This window comes from Stegodyphus dumicola, chromosome 10 (assembly GCF_044657685.1).
Source record: "Stegodyphus dumicola isolate Sdum_Otavi_A_Nest chromosome 10, ASM4465768v1".
NCBI lineage: Eukaryota > Metazoa > Arthropoda > Arachnida > Araneae > Eresidae > Stegodyphus > Stegodyphus dumicola.
The window spans coordinates 89434134-89450442 of record NC_140777.1 but is presented as its reverse complement, the minus strand read 5'-3'; the positions used below and the strand labels follow the sequence as shown (position 1 = coordinate 89450442).

The following is a 16309-nucleotide window of genomic DNA, read 5'->3' as shown; positions in this document are numbered from 1 at the left end:
TAGTTTTTATCTCCTTAATTATGTTAGCAAATCCCTTATTTTGTTTTTAAAATTTTTAATAAGTTTTATTTTAGTAGGAGATAATTGTATGCTTTCATCAGTACTAAAGAAATTTATTGTTTCTCTTTAAAATGACTTAAATTATGGTTTTTAGTACCTTTCAACATTTCAGTCTTAGTATATTAATTCCAATACTTTTAAAAAAGCTAAATGTAAATCGTTGGAAAAGTATTTTAACTACTTCGGAAATATTATTAAAAGTATGCTGTAAGATATCGTTAAGACTAAGCACAAATAATCACAAACTGTATGTATTATGCCGTGCGATTTTCACTTGTATGTCCTCGAATAGTTTATTTGCTTTTTATTCCTGAATTACGTGTAGGAATCGATAATCAATTGCTCATGCCGTATTCCTTTTAAATTTTAACCCGACGTTATTAAATTGAAGCTGTACAAAAGTATGCTTTATTGTTTATACATAATTGTGTATACTAATGTATTCCGTAAACATTGTTGAATTTGTTTTTACTTTTCCTCTGACCAATTCCAGTTATGTTCTTATTTTAAAGTTTAGATACAAGGCACTTTTTTACTGATAATGGTACTTTTTTTTTTAAAATCCTTTTCAGTTTGTTATTTTCATATTAAATTTTAAATATCACTGTTTTGTTTTTCCATATTTGCGGTAAAATTGATTTTTCCTGTATATATTTTAACAGGTGTTTCCTAAAGTAATGTTTATGGCAATTTTTAGGTGTAATAATTTTACTTTGTACATTTTGAACTCTTTCCTCATATGTTTATTAAAATAAGTGCTAAAATATCTTGAGTCCTTAAGATCTGCTTTTACAGATTATTGATCACTTGAGTTGTTCACTGTAATGAATGAATTTTTTGTGTTTGTTTCAGGAGGGCAAAAATAAATAATTCTTAGGTCTTTTTTAAAATCTTCAAGTTAAGCTCTTTTAATATGAAATTACAGGATATTTGTTTTTTTTAAACCAAGAAAAGTAAAATGCAGATTGTTTTTCAGTAAGGAAAATAAAATGCAGAAAGTAGAAAATACTAATAAGGTTTCATAAAATTGTAAGAAAATTAAAGTAACCTAAATTTAATAAGATTAATTATGTTTTTCTGAAATTATATGTATCTGTCTAACCACTCTGGGGCCACAGTAGCAGTTCTTTTAGCAATAACACTTTTTGTCCTGAATTTTATGCTATGAGCTTTCCTTGAGATTTTAGTTGTGGACACTAATATATTTTAATTGAGGCTTTAATACTGCAATATTGAAGATTGCAATTAAAATATGACAGCTTTATTGACATATTTAAAGGTTAAAATATTGTAAAGAATACAGTAACTTAAAAGCAAACCAATATTTTTATTGTTTTATGAATTTAATAATTGTTATGTTAAAAGTAGTTTATTTGCTGTAATAATAGTTAAAACCTACGTATAATAATTTGATAAATATAAGGTATTATGATTATTGTAGAGCTGTTATCTTAAAAGATAAAGCAATGGGAATATATTTCTGTAAATATTTCGTGCTTCCTGATTATTTACCCCGCACACACAAAAAGCACTCAATTCATTAGTGACTTTGTGAATTGGTTAATACCATATACTTATCTATTTTTAAAGCTCGTAGGTACTGTTCTTTTCATAAATAAAAATATTTCTGTAAGAAAAATATTCTATCAGAGGGAAGGAAAGACTATCTAGCCAACATTAAAATTTTTACACCTGGTGGATACTTTTCAGTGTAAAAGACAGCTGAATATTATGTGTATGAATTTACATGTGCACAAACACATGTGTCGTGTGTGCATGCATGGTATAAAAAAAATATGCTAAAAAACATGCCAGTGTTGAAATTGAGTATGAAAATGATCCAAAAATATATTTTGCTTAAAAACTGATTCAGTTCTTGAATTAAACCAATGTAAATGAGAAGCTAATTAAAGTTTCTCTGATTATACTCTATCATGACATATTGTTTTTACATTTTGATAACCCTTTTGCATGTGTTTGAAATATATATAAGAATTTTGGTTTGAAATATATATAAAAATTTTGGTTAGAGTAGAGAGAAAGGTACCCTTTGTATTATCGTGGAGTTATTTCATTTATCACCAAATTGTTTCATTTATCGCCAAGCTGTTATTTCATTTATGATAGCCTGAGTAGTTGAATCTTATGGAAACTCTATTATGATGTAATCGGGTGCATGATTGCGTTAAATTCGTAAGGGCTTGGGTGTGTGTTGGAAGTATATTGCTTGTTTTGTGATTTAGATGGTAAAATGGCTGAATGTGGTAAAATTAATTTGAAGTTTCTGTACGATTTGGAAAGAAAGGAAAAAAGAGCATTACTTGACTGGTGTGTAAATGAAGGTTTACAAAGTAGCCATTATTAAGTGTCCTGTTTGTAGGAAGGAAATGCGTATGGTTGAACGGCACTACGGAGAATATTTTTGCCTCTTTATTTTGTGAATTTATATAGTGATGCCAGTGTACAGATTCCAGTTCAAATAATTTTAAAAAGTTTTTAGATGCCGTTAAGGAATTTTGTTTGACTGAAGACATGTTAATTCGTAAATAAGGTATGTGGATATTTCCTTTGTGTAGTGCAAAGATGAATTTCCTTTTTTTATGTTATTTCATTGTTTGATTTAACCTTTCTTTTTTTTTATGTTATATCATTGTTTATTTCCTTTTCCTATTTTATTTCCTTTTTTTTATGTTATTTCATTGTTTGAGTTTATTGAGATTATATATTTTTTTGTAGGCTGCTCCTTTGACTTTTTAAGTGAATATAGTTCGATATGTACATGGGCAAGTCAAAGGAGTGTGCAATGCCTAGTTTGTGCAATTCTCTGATGTTTTTTAAGTGAAAATAGGTTGATGTGTACATGAATATCGAGTTTGTGCAATTCTTTGTCTTGTTATTTTGGCTTTGTGTAGTGGCGATCTTTGGGGCAAAAATCGACGCTACACAAAGCCAAAATAACAAGTCAAAGAATTGCACAAACTCGATATTCATATAATGCCAAAAATCGCCAATTTTCACTAAGGGGCACCCATAAATATATTTTTATTGGCATTACAAATATAGCACGATTCTGATTTATGACCCTTAATACAAAATAATGACTTTACATTTTCGATTGATGCCATAAATTCACGAGCATGTTGGCGGTGGTGAAATAATTCTCCTTTTTATGCGGGGTTCTTGAAATGTTATGTCTAACAGAAGTAGAATTTTTATTTTTTTTTTCTTGCAGTGAAAATAAGTATGTTCGCTGATTTGATATTTGCAACTTGCCGATTTGGGCAACTTTGATATGAAAGAATTAAGGCCATGACCCGCCATAGTGAGCACATCTGCCTACTTATTGCCATGACTAGGAATCCGTTGCAAGACAATATCCTATCATGACTCATTAGAGGGCTAATGTTATGTATCTGAAAATTATCATTTTATATATTTTTTTAAACTTAAAACTTAACTCAACACATGGTGCCGGACAAAACTAACTAAAGAAATTAAATAATTCAAAACATTCATATATCATATCGGCATTCTTATAAACATTCGTATATCATATCTATCAATCGTATAGTGGTAGTACAATTTAACTTTTAGGTTTGCGTTGGGAGTAACCTATGCAAAAGGGGAAAAAAAACGATAACCCCAAATTCAATTAAACTCCATGTTTCTTAAAAGCCTCCCGGCTCAAACAAATGGAGGGACATGACAGACCACAGTATATTACAAGATAAATACACAAAGGCAATTAAATTTTAAACACACATTTATTAAATTCTTGAATATATTATATAATTAAATAATGGATAACTGATCAGTAATCCTACCACATATTTTTTTCTAAGCAAAATAACACATAATACTACACCAAATTACAGCTTTCATTAATTAAGATTAACATTATCAAATTCTACTGTATCATAAGTGTAACACTAGTATTTCTCCCATTTCATCTTCTAACTTTAAGTATTTATCATGGTAATTCACTATAAGAACACTGATAATTTTCACATCAATTAATTAATTTAAGTAATTGCTCAAATTCCAACAAACATTAAAATGACAACTCTTGCTTGAATATTAAGATAATTATTAAAGTAAAACAAATAAAAAAAAACAAATCACTCACGGGGTGAAGTCCAAACCGCAACACTCACTTTACTCGGGAATACCTTCGTAAACCGATTAATAAGGTGATTTGACAGCTCCACAGATCATCCAGCGTCCAAAGTTTACTCGAGCACCACATTATTCCTGCTGTCCTTTATTCACAAAACCCTCGTTAATGGAGATAGACATTTCTTGCGAATTTTAAAGATGACTGGGTTGAAACACCACTGAAGCTGTCCTTTCAATAAATAAATTCCAGAGCATGGAAGGATGAAAAAATTGACGCAGCTGACACAGGCAGAATAAACAGCATCGCACGCCTTAGACGGATCCTATACGAGTCTCTTTCATTCTGGAAGCCTCGAAATGCACGAGCACCTTCAGAACAGAATCTAATTAGGAAGTCAAAGTTGGGAAAAACAGAACACGGCATCCGGATCACAACGAGAATCTGCATTTCAATTCTTGGAACAAGAGAATCGGAATTCTATGCTGAGCTCTATACCTTATGCGAATGCAAATTCTCGCCAGCTAAAAGCCAAGAGAAAATCATACCCGCTGCCCGCTGGTTCAAGCGGCCGCGAGAGCAAGACCTGAAGGGTCAAGCCCCCACTTTTTCTCCTCTTATTCTTCTTGAAAATCAGAATCATTTCTAGCCTGGTCCAAGCACTCAGGAAATCTCGGTTTCTCCGCCTCAGTGAGTTCATAGGTTTCAAAAAATCATAAAATTAAATCTTACCAATCCCGGAATTTTACATTATCTAAATTGAGAAAATGACACACCCATGACAAATCAAACACCAGAAAATCTGACAATGCAATCCGAAAAACATCCATACACATAACGTGAGAAAAGTGGACCCCTCAACTAACAAGCGAAAATAAGCTTTACGAGAATCCAATTACCTAAACTTAGTACATCCCCCACTGTCTTGAAGTAACAAAAACTGCAACCTTAACAAAGCGACAGGAAGACGATTTCCATTTCACAGGCAGTAGCTAAAAGGCGACAACACACACCCTATTGCCTCCGTTGTTAGTAAAAAGGCTATAACCAATAAACCAGATGTGCTTCCTTGCAACCATCTCTCGTCTTTGTTAAACTTCCTACTCAAGAATAACGAGTTAAATAAAACCTTAAGAGCTTTAGAATACTCTTTTCCAGATTAAAATACACATGAATACAAATAAAACTATTAGAATAATAATAACTTAAAACACATATTAATAATTAAAATACGCGACATAACACTAATCAGTAATTTGTGCTCAAATTTGGTGGATGTAAGGTCACTATTATAACCTGTAATAGTTTGAATGTCAATCTGAGAATCCACAAATAAAACAATATTTTTTCAGCTGTATTTTTAACCCTCAACTGGAGGGGCTGACGTATGGTACAATTTTAGAGGGGCGGCGTATGAACTAAGCCAGGTCGTTTTTCGAGCCTCTGCTTCGTGTTTGAAACTATTTAATCTTATACATTGCATTAATAAGGTGATTCGTCATAGTAAAAAGGATATAAGAAAAAGAATAACATAAAAAAAGCAGTAAAGATGGAAATTACGAGTTTTTCATTGATTCAAAAAATGGAATGCACTGGAAATGTAATTTAAAATTATATAATTATGTTATTTTCTGTATGAAAATTATAAGATCATAAATCAAATTTACAAATTATAAATATTCCGTAAAGAAATGTTCGCTAAGTAATAAATTTCACAAATGAAAAAATTAAAAACCTTTTGCTACTCTAATCCTCTTCAGATTGTCCCTGTTCACTGTAGCAGGGTTTGCAAAGTTGTACTGTCTTGTTCAGATGATTTTTGCAGGTAAACTTAGAACACTCAGAACGTTTTCTGGTAATGTAATTTATTCTTCGTTCTACCGCACTCAGCGCAACGTCCTCTGATTTTTTTTGCTGGTGCTTCCTCGTCCTTTTCGGCCGTCTTGTTTGCTTTTGCTGTTACCAGCCTTCTAATAATAGCTTTGGAATGCAACGGGAGAAATGGCATTTCTAGATGATTCTGAAGATGTGGTTTCATTAAAGATGTTGCTAGATTTTTCAAAAAATATCTTCTAAACTTGAGGGTTGCATCAGGTTTGATGAAGTTCAAGAGCACTTGCGAATTTATGCCCGCTACGTTTAGCAGTGCAAAAAATATTTCCATTGTCCACCTCTTGGTGTTTCGGGTGATAGTGAAATTACTACAAATTTGGTTTACGGTGTCAACTCCGCCTTTACATTTGTTATAATCCAGGATTATGTTTGGTTTATTCGTTTCCTGGTCAATTTCAAGCTTCAATGTATAAAACTTTTATGAGTCAACAACAGCAAAAATTTTCAGACCATACTTTGAGGGCTTGTTGGAAATGAATAAAAGAGCATCTCTCGCGAAAGGGTTCCTAACTTATCATCGATTGCGAGTTCGTCACCTGGTGTATAAAAGGTTTGACAGTTCTGATTGAAAGATTCAAAAAATTCTCTTAGTGCAGCAAGCTTATCTGTTTTTCTTTGCACCTACCTTATGCCTTTATAGTCCAAGGTTCGTACAGTTCTTAAGAGTCCTTAAAAGTCCTTAGATTTTTTGGAATAAAATTTTGGTCCTTAATTTTGTCCAAAAGCGGCAGAAGGTCCTTAAGTTTAATCATCTTAAATTTCTGTCTGTTTTTACGACTGCCATTTTGAATGTGAATTAGCATTTTGGAGGAATATTTTTGGTGATTCACTGACATATATGGTTATCTTTTGAATGGGATATAGTTTGTTTCTATTTCTAATATAAATGATAGGATACTTGAGTTTCTAAGCAAGAAGTGAGACATAAGCAGTTCGAAATTCATTTTTTCTAATAAAGAGCTCTTAACTTTTTACTTTTGGGGGATGTGAATTCTTTTATTAAATGTTTCTAAATTTGGCGATTTTATGATCAGTTTCTATAGAAAATTTTTAATTCCGAGATCTGAGGATTTTTTGACAATTTTTTTTAAAACCTCGTAACATTGATAAATTTTATTAAAATAATGGAAATATATTGAAATTACATTTAAAAAATAACATTAAAATAAAACCTTTTTATTTTTCACTGTCATATTATAAAGTTTCATTTTGGCAGCTTATTATACAATATTTTGAATTTGAAAAATAAACGAGGTATAATGCTATAAAGTACAATTTACGAAACAGCTGTTAGCAAATGCAAATTTAGCTATGTAATTACTTAAAAATGTCTTCTTTTTAATTTTTTCATAGTAAGAGTTTTTCCCATGTAATTGTCTAAGAATATTAAAAATTCTCAGAATATGCATCAGCTTTCTCTATCAAATTAATTTTAAACTTTTTTCCTAAATATTTCTGGATTTTTTGCTGTTACAGAATTGGTAGGGATAATTTTTTTTAGGGTTTTAGATGTTGCAGCTTGGAAAGTTTAGAAGGATTTGAAGGCAAGATTTATAGACACACGACTGTAGAATGTTCGAGAACTATGTGACAAAACGAAAAATGGTATCAACACGTAATGGATGTATTTTACAGAAAGTTTGCAATGAATTTCTTACTTTTTGGAGAAGTCCGGAAGAACAATGAAAACATAATATTTGAATGTTTTACTTCTGATACTAGAATCTTTTTCTTAACATCCCTTTATTTCTCTACTTTTCACTAGATACCACTTTCTATCTTCCTTTTATTTTCTCTATTTTTCACTGGACACAAGCATGGAAAATATCAAAAATGCTTCTAATCTTATCACGTGGACAGGCATTATAGAAGGGATTTTTTTTATTAATAAAGAAATTGAAAACTTACATTTTAAAAGATTCATCTAATATGTCTTAATGCATCATACACAGAGCTGGCAATAGGCATTTTCCCACCTGATGCAGTCTCTATTGATTCTAAATTGTGATAAATTGATATTGCTACCTAGTGCCTTTCTAAATTCTGCTTCCAATGCCTGCTCTAAATTCTAAAAGTTTTGCCACTTCTAGGTTTTGTTGTTCGGTGTGTTACTAAATTCTAAAAATTCTGCCACACCAGCTCTGTAACTGGTCTTTATTATATATATTTCATATTTCTTCTGAATGTTCATATTTCTAAAGAAATAAAATTAGCCACTTTTTCTATACATTTTAAATGCATTTAGTGTTTTTTTAGAATAACAGAAATCCTTAATTAAATCCAAAAATTCTAAAATGGGAAAGAAATATTTTGAAGAAAGAAACTGAATTCATAAAGAAAATTATTCTTCAAGGATATGTGCAGTTATGTAAACTACCCAATTTTTTTTTTTTATTTCAGCCTTTACTATAATTTTCCATTTGTTTCCTCATATGATAGAGTTACTGAGCCAGATTAAATTAAAATTAAATTGTGTAATCTTTAACCACTAGTCCACATTTTTAGTTTGAATTAGACTGTTCTTGTTTAATTACATCACCGTGAGCTTTAATTGATTTTGTTAGCATCAGAACATGCCTTTATGTTCTAAGTTATTTTCAAATAAGAGGCGTATTTAAACCTTTGTCTGATATTGTAGTTACTTTCAGCCATAGCGATAATTTGCTTCATGTCTATCGGGGGGTTTTGGACTATTTAACTTTACAGGGCAGTTCCCACTGGGGTTTAGCTGAGCTAACGGAGTCAATTCCCTGTGTCGACTAGCTCCGCTATGCCTGCATTTCAGATTTTTCAACTTGCCTGCCTATGAGAAAAAACTGGTTTTGGAGATGGTCCGGCTACGTCTATTGTCTCCATTAGCTCAAATAAACCCCAGTGGGAACGACCCTTACCAGATCAAGTAAACCCTCTACATTGTGGAGAGGTTGACAAGTTACACTTGCCAACAGTGCCTACATCAGGCCTTTCAGGTTTATTCTAATCAGCAGGTCTCTCTCTAGACAAGCAGCAGTGGTGACAACATTCAGTCTTTTTCTCTGAATCATGTTGATTATGATCTTACTTCTCATTTAACCTATGCCAGTTGATATAAAATCTACCTGCTATTTACTAAACCTCTAGACTGGCCAAGTATGTGACAAAATGAGACATAAAAAAATCAACATAAAGCTAACTGTTAGTAAAATGTAAATGTCAATTATCTTCTTTCAAATATGTCCAATTATTATAAGTGTAAAATATTGGTACTTTTCCATTTTGCCGGCACAAGTGATAAAGTCGCTAAAAATTGTACAACCGATGCCAAACAAAATATCCTCACTGGTAATCTTTTATGCCTCATTTTCAAAACAAGTCACAGCCATTTCTTATCAGATTGATTTTTTCTTTCAATACTGGTATACAATTACATAGAATTTTTACCCAGTCAGTTTAAATTTATACCCTAAGGCCATTTGCGGTAATCAAGTCGTTTACGATACAATCACACCACTCACCCAAAGGCGAAAATATAGAAAAGGCAAAGTCAAGGGTTCAATTCATCAGTTCTAATGAGAATGCACTAGCGAAGTAAAGCACTGCAATTTTACATAATTTCAGAGTAAGCTATTTGTAAGAATTGAAATAATTCTTGTATTTAAACTTGTATTCCAAATTTAACTTGAAAATAATGTAGATAATTACTGAGGGAATTAGTTTACGTGAGATGAGATCACTTAGGGTCACATGATAAGAAATTGCGAATCAGGATGTACCATGAAAGCATTGTAAATTCTTAAATGAATGCCTTTTTACAAATTTATTATCTTTTTACAAAACTTTAAGCCATATTAAAATGTTCATACCTTCAAAATAAAAATTTCTTAGAACTAACATTTGTTAACATTTTTTATGTGTATACTGTGTGTTGTCGCCAATAAAGTCTGCTTGGCAAGATTTGTGCCAGCAAAACGGAAAAGTACCAAAATATTTAATGCTGCATGATAAATTGCGTAAAGTTTATTTTATTCTCAAACTTATTAATAATTATGTTAATTAAGTCATGTTTAGTAATAATGCTTACTACTTAGGGATCTATTTTATTTTTTAGGATGGTATTACAAAAGTTAAATTCAAGCATAGATAATATTTTTTATTGTATTTATTCAGTTCCCATTTGCTTATAGGTCCTTAACTTTTTTCATTAATGGTCCTTAAAAGTACTTGATTTCAATGTGCAGAAATGTGTATGAACCCTGTAGTCGAATCTAAAGGCCCGTCTACACGTAGCGATTTTCTCGGCCGACTTATCTGTCCGACAATATCTGAGATAGCTCGCCTGTCCACACGGAACGATTTTCTCGTTAGTACAGGAATTCACTCAGCCAATTACTATAAAAGGAAGAGTTCCCGTCCTCTACAGTGTCACACTGTCTACGATTTGTAAACAAAGCTTACTGTATTGTCAAATAGTCAAAATAATGAATGACTATTTTAAATTGCTACTATAGATACAGCTACAATTTTGAACTTAACTACTGCTACAGAAGGGGAAAAAATGCGCTTGGACCAGAAATTGGATCAAATGACGAGCAATTCATAATGCCTTCGTAATTCCCTGCTCCAGGAGTTGCACAGTACAATTCGGAAAGTATTTACGGATGATGCCGCATGATTTTGATTTTTTGCTAAATTTAGTTTGTAGGAAAATTATTAAAAAAAAAAAAAAACTTTTCTTTTGTATACTGAGTACACAGATTACTCCTTTTTTAGTTTATTTATTTTTTAAATTTCACTTTCTGGCACTCCTCTTTGTGCATTTAAATCTTGAAATAATAAAATAACCATGTTTCAGAAAAAATAAGTAACTACTGTGCTTTCAATCAAAACCTTTATTAATGAATAAATAGACAATAATATCATGAATATCAAACCAATATGAGTAAAAAGTATTAATAAAGAATAAAGATTACTACATTACAAAGCAACAGTGTAATTTCAGTGCAAAAATTTTAAATAAGAAATATCATAAAGGTGCAAAGTCTTAAGTAGTATATTTATTGAACATCTGAAAACTATGATTATGTGACTCTATCAGTTAATCAGCGAATAAAATTTAGCAATATTGAATTAAATTAGGCTATAATTTGCTTTCGCAAAATTCAATTAACACAAAACTGAATTTGTGACTTTTGACCAGTAGATCTAAAACACGTGCCAACGGCCATTCGAAAAATAAAAAGAAAGACGTTAAAATTCAATAAACACCCCACCTGTAGGCGAAAAAATAAAATGTGACTTTTAAGTCATGCAGTTCGAATTTAGTGATGGAGAAACTAAATTAAAAAGTTCTTCCAGGCACAGAAAGTCCAAAATTAAAGTGGGGGATCGAAACCACGATCTCGGCATACGAAGAAAACCTAGTCTGCTCTTTGCCACTAGGCTATGATCGCTCGTGTAGGATCTGTCGGAAAAGCTATGTACTTCGTCACCTGATTAACTCCCATTTTCGGCGAAGTCAATTGAGTTTCTGCGCTGCTTTATTCTTGGCTGGAGATTTTTCTTTTTGAATTTTTTCAATAAGTGCGACCACAGTTTCAAGTAGTTTCTGAATATTTTCATCTAGTACCCATGACATGGCATCATTAATAGTTTTTGGAATTTTTCTTGGGGGAGTTAAAATCATTTTCACCCGGAATTAGAAAACATTTGAATATATAAAGTAATGGGGAAGACAAATCTTATCACAATAAGAGAATCCCTTAATTTTTTATTTTTAAAATTTACATTACTCGTGTCCCACAACACAACGTTTTCTCTATAGAAATCTATTAGTTAAGTTTCGCTCCAACGAAATGCAGCCATGTTTATTATTCCAAATGAGAAGAAAAGCACGTGATCACTCAAAACAATCTTATTGGCTAGAGACTCCGATTTTATCGTAGGCTAGTGAGCAGTGAACACCAGTTCTGAAATCGCGGCAGAGAACATGACCGATTATTGATGCATGCGCAGATTCTTAAAATTGTTGCTCTACGAGAAAGTTGGCCGAGAAAATTGTTTCGTGTAGACGGGCCTTGATAGCAGCACACAGATTTCTGAATTGCTTGAGACCCATGACCCCTTGCAAAATTTCAATTCCAGTACCGTTTTTTGCTCATGCTTCCTCCAAATTAAGTTTTGACATTTTTTTGCACCCTAATAAGAATAAAATTCCTAAAAAGGCCAATATTTCTGCTCTATTAGTATCATACATGTTTCTCCGAGTTGTTTTGGAGATCATCTCCAGTTCTGTTACATTTGAGATAAATATTTGCACATTGTGTACGATAGTATCAATTATATTTGTATTTATGATTTTCTGGAAACTAGAAAGCTCATCATTTATATCTTTACAAGTTTTGGCACTTGGGAATATATTTTTCATCAAATGTTTTCTTGGCGTTCTGGCGAATTTGCTCTTGAGAGGATCTTTATTCTACTTATAAATTTCCTTTTTTTTCTTTCAGAAACTTTCCTCCAACTTTCTTCTTTTTGTAAATTTTTTTTTACCAAAAAGTCCTCATATTTTAAATCACTTATGTCATTTTCAACATTACTAAAATCATCATCATTTGTTGGGGAAACATCATTTGAGGAAGGAAAATTAGGATGTTTAGAAACATTTCCCTCAATTTCTGAGTGACGTTCATAATCAGAGTGTTCAGTGACTTCCAATTCATCGACATCAGATGCATTATCCAAATTGTCGGAGTCTTCATCAACCGAGACTTCTTCTAAAATGCACAAATAATATTCAGGAGGTACAATATTCTTTATGTACATACTTGGAGGAGCAGTGTACTGCATTCGCCTATGCAACATGTTCACAATAACTACTTTCGGAAGGAAGGCGAAAACCAGACTGACCAGAAATACCAAATGCGTTGCACTCATGGAATGTTTCTAGGAGGGTAGAGGTAGGGAGGAAGCTCTGAAAATTAGAGTCCAAAAGATGGCATTTGTGTACTTGGTACGCTGGCTCCTCCATTGCAGAGTTAATGACATGGAGAGGCATCAAAATAGCATGCAATTCAGCATCAAAGTTCTCAACTGCCTCACTCAGTCGAAATAATTCTGAAAAGACACCAGCACTAACCCCTCTAGCCATCTCAGAGTCATATCAGTATAGATATGAATCCAGTGCACTGTAGATATCTCTCATAGATAATTATTTTTATTAATTACCAGCGCTAATTATTTTTGTCAACCATGCCACTGAATGTCATTAGCCAAGATAAAGCAAGAGTCATGCGGGAGTTCTTAAAGAATCATCTATCCAGGTCCTAACTGTGCATATTGCTGCTTGAGCAAAAATGCTTACTGCAGAGTCTTAGTCCTTGGGCTGCTGTAAGAGCTATCAGCTCATGGTAGAAATGGAGTAATTTCAAATTCCAGTCAGGAGCAGAGAATGATGTGAGATACATAAATTTACTAAAAAGGGTCTTTAAAGTCGTACAGAAGTTGTGTAAAACATTTATTTGTTGACATTAACAAGTGGGGATAAAGTTTAATTAGTTGTATTAGATTGTATTGGTTACATTAGATTCTTCAAAAGTTTTCCATATCTATATCAAGGTATTGAATAATTCAGAGATGGCATTGGCCATGATGTGTTTATGTAGAGCAGGGACATTCCTAGTGACATTTTTGTGGTTCATTTTGAAGTTCGTTTTTGGTATGCACGGATTTAATCAAAGCATCATAATTTTTCCCAACTTCAGATTTCTTTACAAATTTATTGAGGGACTTGTAGCCATGATACAAACTTGCATTTTGGCTTAGGCAATTACAGCAAGTATCCATTTTCTGAAGGTACAGAAAATTGAAAGATGAGATTTCTCACACTTGTTATGGTGGGATTCTAGCTTACAATTTTGAAAAGAATGGCCAATATTTTGACAGTGTAACATTGTGGAATAAAATTTGACTTGAACTTCTCAATTTTTATAAATAATGCAGCAATTTATTTGTCTATGAATTAGATATATCGATATTATTGATATTGAGAGTAGCAGTTAATTGAGTCTAAAAGATGAAGATCTGCTTTTAAAATTTCTCAACTTCACAATTTTTAGGACTTTAAAATTATAGGAAGAAAGTGCAACCAACAACTGAGCAGCTGATGGAAAGGTCTTTAATCACAATTTTTGTGAGTTTGTTACATTTGTGCTGAATTACATAGAAGCCAGTTTTTTTTTAAGGAAATGAAATCCTTGTGCACCACAAAGTATCACATGAGGCTTACATATCTTAAGTAATAACATCAACTTTCAATAATACAGCGAAATCAAACACAAAGAAAAGAATATATATATAAGAGATCATTTACAATGTTTAAAATAAAAGTCAACAAAATCGTCAAAAGCTCGGTAGGCCGAAGATGAAGGTACAAAATCATTACATTTCAGCAGCCAATGAATTCCAGTTAATTTTAATCTGCATTTCAATAGATTTCTTGCATTATCAAGCAAGCAATGGACAATCAAAAAGCAGATGGAAAATGCTTTGCTGAACGCAAAGATTGCAATAACACAAATTGGAAGACGTCAGCTTAAACCATTCGAGATAAAATTTGAACTTACCATGTCCAGACAGAATTTGTGTTAACATTAAAATTGAGCAGCAAGTCCTTACTTTTCAGTCTTTCAAAAATAGTTGGGAAGAATTCATTTGCAACAGCTCCGTTATCAGAAGAGATATTATCAGAATTCCATTGTTTAATCATTTTAGCTTTGAATGTTTTTTTTTTTTTTTAAATACGATTTTGGAATATTTATTTCAACATTAATATAATTTTTACTTGCATTCTCAGCAAGCCAATCAGCTTTCTCGTTTCCATAATTACCCGGGTGACCACGGACAAATGTAAAAAAACACTGAATTACCCTTCTTCTGCAGATCTCTGAGAGACTGCTATATATTAACAATAATATCATTACATGATGAAGTATTTTTAAGGAATTCCAGAGAAGAGTGGGAATCCATGCAGATTAAGTAGCTGGATACCTGGAATCACGTCCATCCTGGCTAAGTATGCACTTAATTGCAAAATTAACACAAAGAAGCTCAGAAATATAAACAGTACGTTAATTTCTAATACGAAATTGGTGGTACTCAATTTCAGCACCATTCTCAAAAATGACATAAGCAAAACCAACTTTGTCATCAATTCTACTTACCATCTGTATAGCACATAACTGAGAATGAATTTTCATCGGTGTCCATACTATCTAGAATCTGCGCTAGTTGTCTTAAAGAAGGATGGGGAATAACAGACAAGGGCAGTAAATGATCAAAATGAAAACTTGAGCAATTTGCAAGACTATTCTTGTAATCTACGAATTATCCAGTAATTATCCAGAAAGCTTCTTTCATTGGTGAACTGGATTTTCTTGAAGCTTTTCACAATCCAATCCAGTAGTTCCTAGCATGTTTAAAATTCTGTTTGAATCCTGATGAAGACTTCTGATTGATTTCTGGATAACTTTTTTCTGACCCAAATTCAAAATTGTGATTAAATTTCCAACTACAATTAGCTATCAAAAACTTGCTAATTTCACCTTTTCGGGAACAAGATTCATGTTCCTTAATGAGAAATTTGAACGCTCTTTTAGTTTGGCCAATATATCTCCAACCACACTAACAATATCTGCTATAAATTCCCCAAGAATTAACACGTTGGCTGCCGCGCACATTTTATGTGGTTTGCCCATGGCAGCAATATGATTTTTTGGTACTTTTCCGTTTTGCCAGCGCAAACGATAAAGTCCCCAATAATGGTACAACTGATGCCAACCGGAATATCTTCGCTGGTAACCTTTTACCCTTCATTTTCAAAATAAGTCGCAGCCGTTTCTTATCGGATTGATTCTTTCTTTCATTATTGGCATACAATTACATAGAATTTTTACAAGATAGTTAAATTTTTTGCCCTAAGACTATTCGCGGTAATTAATTAGGATGCAATCACACCACTCACGCGAAGGCGAAAATATAGAAAAGGCAAAATCAAGGGTTAAATTCTTCAAATCTAATGAAAATGCACTAATGAAGTAAATCATTGCAGTTTTACATAATTTCTGAGTAAGCTATTCATATGAATTGAAATAATTCTTGCATTTAACCCTTTGCGGCACACTATAAGTTAATGTCGGAATTTCAACAAAAAAAGTTGTATGCAGTCTGTTTAGTCCTAAAGGAGTATACAAGTAAAATTTTGTAAAA

The 16309-nt window shown here is 32.2% G+C and overlaps 1 protein-coding gene across 2 annotated transcripts in view; it reads left to right on the top strand.

The window, feature by feature from the left end:
- Sos (Son of sevenless guanine nucleotide exchange factor) overlaps positions 1 to 16309 on the top strand; it is an 85296-nt gene that overhangs the window by 315 nt on the left and 68672 nt on the right. The window lies entirely within an intron of this gene.